Genomic DNA, 12,959 nt, shown 5'->3' on the forward strand with positions numbered 1-12,959 from the left:
CCGCAACCCGGTGTTTTCGCACTGATCTACGGGGCAGTCACGTCATATAAATTTGGTGGGACGAACACACAATCTTCTGAGCTAGCCGCACGAATCTCATAGCGAGCAGACCAACAAAATCAGTTCCTTACAGCCAATCATGGCTCATTTGACCACCGTATTCAACCACTAGTTGGCAAACTCTCCAAAAAAAAAAACAAGGAAGAACGCTATAGTCGAGTACCTCGACTATCAGATACCCGTTACTCAGCTAAAAGGACCAAAGGGAAATGGAGATATGCTAGTAGCAAAGCGAGATTAAAATGCGCCACCTACCGGTGGTAGACAGACTTAAGCGCTATGGGCGTTAGAGTGGGCGTGGCAAAATTTTGGATCAATCGATAAGTGTTGACGAGACCAATACATTTCACTTAAAAATTTTTTATCTAGCATACAAATTGTGGGCGCCACAGGCTTAGGCGGTTTGTGGGCGCTAGAGTGGGCGTGGTATATTCGCGCAACAAACTTGCGCTGCGTACAAAGCTACGGAATCTAAATCTGAGATCCCAATTCTCTATCTTTGATAGTTTCCGAGATATCCTTGTTCATATTTACGATTTTTTGAAGTTTGTGGGCGTTAAAGTGGGCGTGGCAAACTTTTTTTTGGGTCAATCGATAGGTATTGATGAGGACATTTCATTTCAGTTTCTACTCTAGCATCAAAACTGTAGGAGCAACAGTTTTGGGCGGTTTGTGGGCGTTAAAGTGGACGTGGCACGCTGCTGAAGCAAACTTGCGCTGCGTAAGAAGCTTAGAAATCTGCATGCCAAATCTCAATAACCTAGCTCCTATAGTTTCCGAGATCTCAGCGTTTATCCGGACGGACAGACAGACGGACAGACGGACATGGCTAGATCGACTCGGCTAGTGATCCTGATCAAGAATATATATACTTTATGGGGTCGGAAACGCATCCATCTGCCTGTTACATCCTTTCCGACGAATCTAGTATACCCTTTTACTCTACGAGTAACGGGTATAACTAATACACTGGTTTGATACCCCCCTTAATACCCCCCTTAAAACCTCTCAACGAAATTCAAAAATCCCAGTACAATATATCAAAAAATTGACATTTGTAAGGAACTCCACTATCTCCTTAAGCCAATTAAAAAGTACCATAATACAAAATACGACATGGAAGTTATAATTATATATAATTTGTAACAACACAAGCACACCTCCTACAATCTATAAACAAAAAACACCCTCCCCGACCACCACTAACGGCTTCATGGCCAAAGGTATAATTAGTTATATATTACCAATGAAACCAATGCTATCAAGTCAGTACTCCTCCCCCACTGTTCACCTATTCTCTCCAGAGAGCTAAATAACATTTCTAAAGCCGTAAAAATAGCGATAAAAGCTGCAGACAAATATGCTACCTGCTCCGATTCCTTCTCAGCCCTAAGGTCCCCCATTAACTCCAACAACCACTCCTATTATCCCTCAACCATAAGAATCCTTGTCACTATAGACTTCCCAAAAAAAAACTTACTTTGATCCCTAGTCTCATCGGCTAGGCATAGTAGAATGCTAATAAGACAGCGAAAGAGGTCCATAAGTACTCCCTTACCTACACCCCAAGTAACAATGCTCATTGGTTCGTTGGTCTGATCTCACACTTCCTCAAAAATGATATAGAATACAAACAAGCTAACCTGCACGCAGTTTCTACTTGTTACAAACAAGTTCTCTTATCTTCCCCGCAAGCCATATGTCCCATACCTTCTAACCACAATATATACATGGAGATGGCCCAGACCTTAATGGAAGCTGGGCTTGATGTGTCCTACACGTCCGATCAAAAATAGAGAACCTGATCAAAAAGTACACGTAACTTAAGTGCGCGCAACAACATATTGAAAATCCACTCAACGATATAATTCCTTGCAGGCAGGAAAAAAATAAAATGGGGCCAAGCTGTGGCGCTTCTTCCGCATGGCAGCATTATGAGTTGCTCCACTTGTTTCTAGGCGCATACCCCATCCACAACATGGAGCAGAACACCTTGGAGAACGAGAGTATGTCCCCACACTTATATTTTTGGTTTAAAATGATATAAAAAATGTATTTATTGCAGATACTAGGGAATACTTTGTGGAGCTCTTGAATGTAGACCCAATTGACAGGGAAGCCTCTATCTGCAGCGGCAGTTAGCGCTCAGGCAGCACTGCGCCCCCTGCTAAGCGCGCAAAGCTTGTAGACATAGCTCGAGAAAGGTTGGAGAAGCAGCGAGCGCAGACAGAAATAATGTCGAGAATGGCAGACAGCAAGGCTCAATTCCAATCGGATTTGTAAAAGTTGTTGAGTAAATCAACGAATTCCTAAAATTTAGAATAAATAGGTCAATTTAAAAATAAAACGAAATGTGATGTTATAATTAAATAAAAAACAATTATATTTATATTTAATGAACTTTAATTGTTACCATTTAGACAATATTGGCAATAGCTGCTATTATTTTTTCTGCAGGCTGGATAAAATCTGAAGACATATTAGACCGATTTGGCTGTTCGCGTAGGTCACTTGCAGCCTGTTGCCAAGTTTCATTTATAGCGCTGTTGTGCTCATTTAAAATGTTGAGGAAAATGCTGCAGGCTAGAATGACTGCATTATTGTTCTTGTAGTGGCTGCCAAGACCTTTCCCAATAAACCGAAATCTTGCCTTTAAATGGCCAAATGCATTTTCAATACTCGCCTAGCTTTAGACAGATTGTAGTTAAAATTTCGCTGTTCTTCAGATGCAGTTGTGGAAAATGGGTTCGGCTTCATCAGCGTTTGGGAAAATCTAAAGGCAGAGTCCCCAATAAGCAGCACCCGAACTTGAACGCCACAAACTTCCTTTGTTTTTGATGATGAAACGGAGTAGACAACATTTCCCTTGCCAGGCTCGACTTATTGCAGCGCATAGCAGAGCCGATGTTTACTTAGGTAATTCTTAATCTGTAGTAGAATCTTTGTTTAGAAGATTGTTGAGCTCTTAGAAGAAGGCAGTTTACCTGAAATCCAGGAGAGCGAATAGTACTATTGAGTACCAGCCCTTGTAGTTGTGGTGATCGACTGGTTCTGCAGCTAACGGTTTTATTTCGATGTGACAACCATATACACATTATACATTGCTAGGACTTAATGCTGATTTAAAGAATTTATGTCTTACCAATTACACCTAGACACTGGGGAAATCCGATTGCTTCGAATCCTTTGACACACTCGTCCACTTTTTCTGGAGTAAGATAGTCCGGTGACATGAACTCGCTGGCAAGTTCAAAAAACGAGTGCCTGTCAAAATTCGTGGAGAATTTTGCAATCAGTGTTCTGTGCAACTCCAAAAAGGATTCCGATGGAACGATATTCCGCTGATGATCCCAAGGTGTACAAGGTTATAGCGATCCGCTTTTCAAGAGGAATGGCAACACCTAGGCAACACCTAGTCGGTCCACCAAAAACAAAAAGGTCCTCTTCTCCATACAAAAGGTCTATTTGAAGAACTCGCCGTTGTTTTCCGGTATATCCTTTTTCCAAAATGTCCCGTATCGCTTCTGTTTAATATAAATCGCACTCTTTAATAGTAGTTTTAATACAATTTAAAAGCACGTACCATCATCTACACACTTCGTGGCATTTGCTCTTTTGCCTAAAAAATGCTTTCGTACAGATCCTCTGAATTGGCTGCCGATGAAAGCTGATTCAACTTCAGATTTTTCTGTGGTACAACAGTCAAAATAGTTGGTAAACTGTTCATTTTGGTCTGGCAAAATCCACTTTAACAATAATTTTATTAGCCACAGATCAGCTGTTATCAAATGGTAGATGGTGGATGTGCCCTGTGGATATCGGAGTCTCACATTTGCCAAAACCCCCAATCGTTTCGAACGGATGGACTATATGGGAAGGGGGTATAAGTTATCTTATTAAAATAAATAACGGTTCACCCCGACGACCCGAAAGCCTTAATTGCTAGCGCATTAATTATAAGTTCGCCCATAGTCTTACACTGTAAGTTAGCTTTATATAAATAAATAAAATATACTAAACTAAGTTCTAATTAAGCCTGTGCTATTTGTTATTGTAGCTCTCTGTACTCTGTTGTGCATGCTCTTTTAATTTTGCGTTTTTGTAAGCCCAGCGTCTAATTGATTGAGGTATTTATAAATCGTTTACTATTTGTATTATAAATAATTCTATTAAGTTTAAAGTTTTAAATTTATAAATCTAAAATATTACAAAAAAGGTCTTTTTGCTCAATAAAAAATTGTCAGTTTGGTACGGTAATGTTTTTTTATTTACTGTCTTCGAATTAAAATAATTAACGTTCGAGCCCAGACGGGCCTCTAATTATAAGTTAGCTCATAGTTTTATACTGTAGGTTAGCTTTGTATGAAAAAACAAGGAAGAACGCTATAGTCGAGTACCTCGACTATCAGATACCTGTTACTCAGCTAAAGGGACCAAAGGGAAATGGAGATATGCAAGCAGCAAAGCGAGATTGAAATGCGCCACCTACCGGCGGTAGACAGACTTAAGCGTTCTGGGCGTAAGAGTGGGCGTGGCAAAATTTGGGATATATTTCAGTTAAAATTTCTTATCTAGCATGAAAATTGTGGGCGCCACAGGTTTGGGCGGTTTGTGGGCGTCAGAGTGGGCGTGGCATATTCGCATAACAAACTTGCGCTACGTACAAGGCTACGGAATCTCAATCTAAAATCCCAGTTCTCTATGCGGTCTCCGACCGCATACAGTATATACATTATTGATCAGGATCACTAGCCAAGTCGATCTAGCCATGTCCATCTGTCCGTGTGAACGGTGCGATTTCGAAAACTATAAGAGCTAGAGAGTTGAGATTTTAGATTTAGAACCCTCAGCTTCGTACGCAGCGCAGGTTTATAACGCTAAAGTCCCACGCCCACAATCTGGCCAAAACTGTTTTTCCCACAGTGTTGATGCTAGAAACAAAAGTTAGCTTACTCCGCACAAATAAAAGCGAAGATCGACTGTACGGAGGCCTGCCAGTTGCTGAATACGCAGAGAATGAGCATAGTAACGGCACTGCGGGAAAATAGATTTTGGAGAATATGAAGTGTCAGCGCGAGAAACACCATCACAGGACAGATACATTTTGTAAACGCCTCAAATCCAAATTCTAAATTATTATTACTGGTAACAAGGCGAACACGTTTACTATAAATTTGGTGGAACAAATCTACTGAGCTAGCCGCACGAGTTTCGTAGCTAGCAAATATAGAAAATCAGTTATTTACATTTGGCGCCAAAAACATGATTGTCCCGGCAGTAAAAGCAAAGGAATTGGAAAATCGGGAAAAGTTGGATATACAGCCTCAAGAAGGGAACTTTCCTCATGTCGCACAGAGGCTGGGGATCGCCCTGACGGGTAGATCTGAAGACGTGCGGAAGACACTGTTCGGGCTCTACTTGCAAATTTGAAAAGATCCAGAACGTGCATAAGTCTGGGCCTAACTAAAGGCAAACTTCTCCCAGAAGGGGGAACTTAGCTTCGACGAAATGCGGCAACATGGATATCGAAAGGGCGCAAGCAAGAAAAGTAAGTGTTACCCAGGGAAAAAGAGCCCAGAGGAAAGGTCAGTGGAAAAAAGGTCTAACCAGCCCGACTACTTCAAGACCGCGAATCAGGTCCGAGAATTGTCTCTCCGATTCGACGGCTTAGAGAAATCACTCGAATTCCTGGATCAAGTAGAATGTTCTGCGAGCACCTACGGATTGGACCTGGAATTGGTTTCACACACAATGCCAGATCTGAGAGAGTGCTTTCAAGCGTACTTCCTTATGGACACCCTGATGGACACCAAACTCAACCCAACAGGCAGTGGACACAGTCCAACACTGCCCGGTCCAGGCAGCAGACAGCCACGCTTTGGAGGACACCGAACACCACCCGGCGGTCACAGGGTTTCGCACCCGGCCCAAACCCACATAGCCAAGTCGCAGGAAGCCTGTCGCAAATGCGGTAGGCAAGAGGTTGCCGAAACCAGCAGTTGCTGTTCTGCTGGATGTGCGGCAGGGTTGGTGTGAGAAACATAGAATGCTGCCAAAAGCCGGGAAATGGCCAGCGTTCCCAGCCGCAGAAAGGCGAGCGGGACTCCAATCTAACTGGCAAGCCAATCGAAGAGGAACAGCAGTTGTGCTCAAATGTGACGATCGGTGGAAAATCGTACAAAGCCATGATCGACACCCAGGCAACATTGAGCTTTATTAGCGAAGAGCTGGCGGATAATCTGGCTGTTTTGTAGAGATTACAAGGACAAGACGGCAAGTTAGGTTGGCAGACGGAAGGTGCAGCGCAGTAAGCTCAAAGCTCGAGGTAGAAGTCGAATTTGGGAACAAACGACTGACCATGAGCCTGCTGATACTACCAGGGGTAGAAGACGCGTTGATGCTGGGATGGAAAGACTAAAGACTACATGATAGAGATGCAGATAAGACCACTCGGATATATCATAAGGGAGAATTGCTATAGAGCTCTAGAGCTGCGGATCGCTATGAAGACGCACCTCGTGGACGACCTGGAAGCGTTGGAGGAGGTGCAGGTGCGACGACACTGCAGGTGCGACGACACTGACGGCACCGAACACAACCCAACAGGCAGTGGACACAGTCCAACACTGGCCGGTCCAGGCAGCAGACAGACACGCTTTGGTGTTGGCAGTTGCTATTCGAGAAATAGCAACTGTAACAGTGGCTATGAGTGCTTACTGAAGTCGGCATAAGCACTCCCCAAATCTCCCCAAAATGTCAATACTGTTCTTTGGGTCAGCACCCGAGTTGTATCGCAATATCCACGTCGAGTCCGGATTCGCTACCCGAGATGTAGGTGCCAACCACAGCCACCACGATACACACACTAATGAGCAGTCTTGGAAACTGCTCAACCAGTGGTACCAAAATTACAGAATTGGTATGCCTCACCCCTTTAGCTTCTGACAAGCACGGATGGGGCAACCTGTCATATTAGTCGCCGCCTACGACAAGCAATGACTGGCTGTGGCAGTATTCTTCGCCGCTACCACACAGCTGAATAGATTGGGACATTTGTAACTCCAATCAAGCATTCATACACGTCCAAACAGCACCAAACTCTAAGAGGACTACGTCTAGAGCCTAAGCTATATGGCGGAAACCGAAACAAGAGCGCAGGTCGCTAAAAGAGGGGCGGCCCCTAAGAGAATCTCGAAGGAAATATCGGAAATATGGCCAAAAGGGAACCCGCAAAATCATGGCAACGTGGTCAGAGGGGAAACGGGGGACCGGCCAAACCGAAACGAAAAAAGAGGCGGATCGATCTACGATGACCACACGAGTAACCCATGCTAGGACGAGGGGGCAGGCTGCATTCCAGCGAGGCCCTGAAGGACCCGCTGCGAAGCAAGGACGGTCGGAGGAACTTTGCGGCGAGGTGCCGAGGAAGATGGTGCCAGAGCCAGTGGTCACGACGTAGTAGAGCGACATCGAGTGGGACGAGTGGGACGTCGGTCGACGCGATTTTGCCGGGGTACGCCAAAGTTTTAAAGGGCGCGGCGAAAGGACCCCGGGGGAAAGGGAGCACAGTCGTTCGTCGACACGCCACGAGAACCCCACGACCAGCCCAGGACAACCCTGCCCAAGCTTCAGCGCCTTAGCACCCGATGAAGGACAAGTGGGAGTCCAGGCGACGAAGGCGGATCCCGAGCCGGAGAGTGCGCCGTGAGGTCCGCGAGGAGGACTGGCCGCCAGGCCTGATGGAAGAGCCCTTCAGGCGCGCAATGAAGAGAGGACGATGACGGTGCGTGTTGCTCCAGCAGAGGACGCACAAGTTTCGGGTGAGAGTGACGGCATCTGGGGTCCGGGCAAAGCAAGAGATCCTTGGCAATAAATTCACTGAAAAGTAAGACGCACTGGAACGGGCCACAGTCAAAAAAAAATAAGAACACAACAAGAACGTGGTGTATACATTCGAAGATATTAAAGTTGAAGTTAACGCGCGAGCTACCGCCTCAGCACTTACCCCCGGCGGTCCCCCACCGAAATCCCTACGGCAGCCACACAATTAGAACGGCTGGCCAAATACCTTGTTGATAATAAAGAATGCCAGGATAGCACAAATATAACTGCTAGGTCAGCATAATTGCATTTAAGCTTAAGGGGGTATTCTAGTCTAGAGGCTCTAGTTTCGAGCCTTTTTTAACAATTAATTAAAACTAAACTATTGATATTTTTACTGTCGGGTTTTTTATCATTTGTTTATTTAACTTAGAAGAGTACATAAAATAAAATTTAAAAAAAAAAAATTTTTTTTTCATCGAGTTATGCGTCCTTGAATAAGAGGGGGGAAAAAAAGGCCTTGTCCTCGTCGCCATGATTTCTACCCTTGTGGTCATCTTTAAAATAAAAAAAAAGGTTCTTAATCAGTACGAATGTCGCTATGTCATGAACCAGCAAAACTAAAAAAAAATTTTTTTTTCATAAAATGGCGGCCACTCAAAAAAAAGATCGATTTTTTTACTAATTTCATAATTTTATCGAATTTCTTAAAAATATTACAAATTTTAAATTCTTATTTTTTGTTGGTTCATGCGATAGAGAGATATTGAAAGAATATTCATGTCAAATTTTAAGTAAATCGACTGATTAGAACTTGAAATATTATGGCTACCGTATCAGAAAAAGTAGTTTGGAGAAAAACGCGTTTAAAGTTTTACGTTAACTGCAGGAGGTATGACGAAGACGGTCGCTCCAACCACCGAGCAAAACAAACACACTTATGCGGAGAAGCGGACTGCCGCGCAGACACTCCGCTCACACAACAGGAGCAAGATTGCCAACCCCTCAGCTGAATGGCTGAAGAAGGTGGAATGGGCGAAGACGGTGCTCCCCAACTACGGGCAAGAGAAGCCTAATGCTGTAAGTACACAGCCAAAGAGACAACGATCTCTAGAGTTGCCTGGACCTGCGGCAAAGAGAACTAGGGTCCAACAGAACCTGTCATTTGCGGAGATAGCGCGGGACAAGGTTCTGATTGGACTGGTTGACAAGGGAAACCCCGGAGGCCGGATCCCAAGAAACCAGTGGAAGGCGGTCGAGGAGCAGCTAGCGGTCATCTGCATGGCTTTGCTCCGGGACTTCCCCCAACCGACGCCATGTTGCAAGGACGCAGGCTGGTTCCAGGGCAGCGTCAAGGTGGTGTCTTGCGACAGCCAGAGATCAGCTGACCTCTACAAGAAGGCGACGGAGAAGCTCGGAGAGGTGTATCCTGGGGCGAAAATCGTTGCACTAGATTGGTGCGACGTCCCCAGCAGACCACGAGCGAGGATATGGCTGCCGTCGTCCTTCAAAGCACCGGAGGACATCCTCTTTATGTTGCAAAGGTGCAACCCAAATTTGCCCACTCACGACTGGAAAGTCGTAAAGGTGGAACCTCACAAGGGGCCGATCAGCCAGGCCATCGTGGTGCTGAATAAGGAGTCAGTATCCCCAATAGAGGCCGCTCACGGGGAGCTGAACTTCGGATTCAGTGCCATCCGCATCAAAGTCTACAAGGGAGACTCTAACTCGAAGGAGGACCCGACCGGCAACCCAGCCGAGCAGGTCTTTCCCGAGGAGATAGAGGCTCCTGGAGATGACGAGCCGGAAGATGGCTACTCAACCGACGCGTCGCTAAGCAGAGGGATGCAGGCGATGAACCCGGCGGACGAAGACGACGGCGACCTCAGCGGCAGCGAGGAAGCGGACGTCACGGTGGTGGAGGGGAACACGGCAGATGTCGCTAAGACTACTGCAAGTGAACCTCCATCACAGTAAAGCAGCGTCGGCTGCCCTCCTGCTCCGCCTGGCTGACGGCGGGGCAGACCTAGTACTCATACAGGAGTCTTGGGTGGTAGGAGGCAAGGTTGCTGGACTGGGTACCAAAGATTTCAAGCTGCTGCTTGATCCAAAAGAAGGTAAAATTCGAACCTGCATTTTAGCCAAAAGGCACCTTAGCATATTTCTGATTCATATTTACAGCAACGGAGACAACACCGTAGCAAGTCTGGATCTTCCAGCGGCTACAATCAGGGTGGCTTCAGCTTACATGGCCTTCGAGAAGGAAGACCCCCCAGACGAGCTTGTCCGGACACTGGTCAAAGATAGCGAGGCGCTCAAAATAGGACTGGTAATCGGCTGCGACGCAAACGCTCACCACACTCAGTGGGGAAGCCCAACAAGCAACAACAGGGGTGAGTCTCTTTTTAACTTCCTCCTTGGCTCAAATCTATTTCTATGCAACAGGGGTAATACCCCCACCTTTATCACAAAAAATAGCCAAACAGTCATTGACCTTACCATGGTGTCAGGTAATCTGCTAGAAGCAGTCAGAAACTGGGAAGTCTCAAACGAACACTCTTTCTCTGACCATAGATTTATAGAAACTACTCTATCACTAGACCCTCCTACTCCAGCTGAATTCGTCAACCTTAGACGTACCAACTGGCGCGCTTATAGGGAAGCCCTACTAAACATTCTTCCAATAGAACCCGCAAGTGACAACAGTGATATACTCAGTCTTGATAACATAGTAGGGATGTTCACGAATACCTGCAACTCGGCTTTCGAAGCAGCCCACCCTAAACGCAAACCGAGAGGGACCAGAAAGCCTCCTTGGTGGACACAGAAACTTTCAGAACTCAGATCCAGTTGCAGAACCCTTTTTAACAGGGCAAAAGCAGGAAATGAGGATCTAAAATGGCAACAGTACAAGTTAGAACTAGCCTCCTACAAGAAGGCCATAAGAAAAGAAAAAAGATCAGCTTGGCAGACCTTCTGCTCAAACATAGAGGAAACAGCCGATGAAGCTCGGCTTAGGAAGATCCTCTCCAAAACAACCCCCTCCCTGGGGTACCTTCAAAAACCAGATGGCTCATGGACAGACTCTAGTGAGGAGTCCCTAAGCCTACTACTAGACACCCACTTTCCGGGTAGTCTCCCGGTAGAACGTCTCCCAGGAAATCATGCAGGTCTAAGCATTGACTTGGAAACGCTTCTCTCCGAACGCAACATAAGTTGGGCCATAAACAGCTTCAAACCCTTCAAATCACCAGGACCCGATCATCTCTCACCTGCGCACATCCAACACGCAGGTCAACTTGCCATCAACTGGCTAAAGACAATTTTCCGTACCAACATTGCCATCAACATGGCGGGAAACAAAGGTAGTCTTTATACCCAAAGCAGGCAAAGCCTCGCACACGACGACGAAAGATTTTAGGCCCATAAGTCTGACATCCTTTCTCCTTAAGAGCTTCGAGCGACTGATTGGACTGCACATCAGGTCAGTCATGGACTCGAAACAGTTATCAGCAGCGCAGCATGCATATTCAAAAGGCAAGTCCACCGAATCAGCTCTACACGCGGTAGTCAGCCAAATCGAAAAGTCACTCAATCACAAGGAATACGCACTTGCTGCATTCCTGGACATAGGGGGCGCTTTCAACAATGTTCTCCCTACAGCCATAACCGAATCCCTCACCGACCTGGGTGTTGAGATCCAAATCGTGGAGTTAATCCATAAATTGCTGATGAGCAGAATGGTAACCTCCACGCTAGGAATCTCAACACAAACAAGGTTCGTGAACAGGGGAGCCCCTCAGGGTGGTGTACTCTCCCCCCTGCTATGGAACATCGCAGTAAATAAGCTGTTGTGCTACATGGAAGGGGGTGGATGCAAGGTTGTGGCATATGCGGACGATGTAGCCATTATTTTCTCAGGAAAATTTCCTCAGACACTATGCGATCTAATGACCGCCAAACTTAAAATACTCTCTGACTGGACAACAGAAAGAGGTCTAGGGGTAAACCCCTCGAAAACGGAACTGGTGCTGTTTACAAACAGATACAAGATTCCTCAACTAAACCCACCAATATTAAATAACTGCTCTCTCTCCTTCAGTAACAACGCCAGGTATTTGGGGCTAATATTAGATAAGCGTCTGACATGGAGACTAAACAGCCAAGAGAGAACGAGGAAGGCAACAATTGCCCTCTACTCCTGCAAAAAGGCCATCGGAACGAAATGGGGCATGTCCCCAAAAATCGTCAACTGGATACACACAGCGATAGTTAAGCCTATTCTGCTCTACGGAGTGTCAATATGGTGGCCCGCGCTTATGAAGCAGACAACCACAACAAACCTAAACAAGGTACAACGAATGGCATCCTTATGCATAAGCGGAGCCCTTCGCACCACCCCCAACGAGGCGCTAAATGCTATTCTGAACCTTCCAAGTCTGGACTTAGCCGGCATGGAACGAGCTAAGATAGCTGCGGTTCGGATGAGGGACTTAGGGCAGTGGAAGCCCCAAATATACGGTCATACCAGGATACTCCAGCAGGACACAATGATCCCACCCAGTACAGATCTATGTAAACCTATTGAATACATCCACACCCCCTTTGAAGCCTTGCTCCCAACCAGAGAAGACTGGGAACAAGACCAGCCGGGCCCTACAGAGGCAGTCAATTTCTACACTGACGGCTCAAAATTAAATAATCAAGTCGGAGGAGGTATATACTCCGAACAACTTAATATCAGGAAATCCTTCAGACTTCCGGATCACTGTAGCGTCTTCCAGGCGGAAGTATTTGCCATAATTGAAGCTTTGATGCTTCTGAACGATGCAAACTGTCAGATTAAACTGATTAACATCTATAGTGATAGTCAAGCGGCTATCAGGTCGATTATATCGACCAATACAAACTCCCACACCATATCAAACTGCCGCAAATCTCTGCATGAGATGGCTCTGCAGTTTAAAATTTACCTGATTTGAGTCCCGGGTCACCGGAACATTACAGGCAACTGTATTGCAGATGAGCTGGCCAGGCATGGCACTACCGTTCCTCTCCTTCCGGACAAGGAGAACATT

The sequence above is a fragment of the Drosophila subpulchrella genome, unplaced genomic scaffold (genome assembly GCF_014743375.2).
Source record: "Drosophila subpulchrella strain 33 F10 #4 breed RU33 unplaced genomic scaffold, RU_Dsub_v1.1 Primary Assembly Seq31, whole genome shotgun sequence".
In the NCBI taxonomy this organism is placed as follows: Eukaryota; Metazoa; Arthropoda; class Insecta; order Diptera; family Drosophilidae; genus Drosophila; species Drosophila subpulchrella.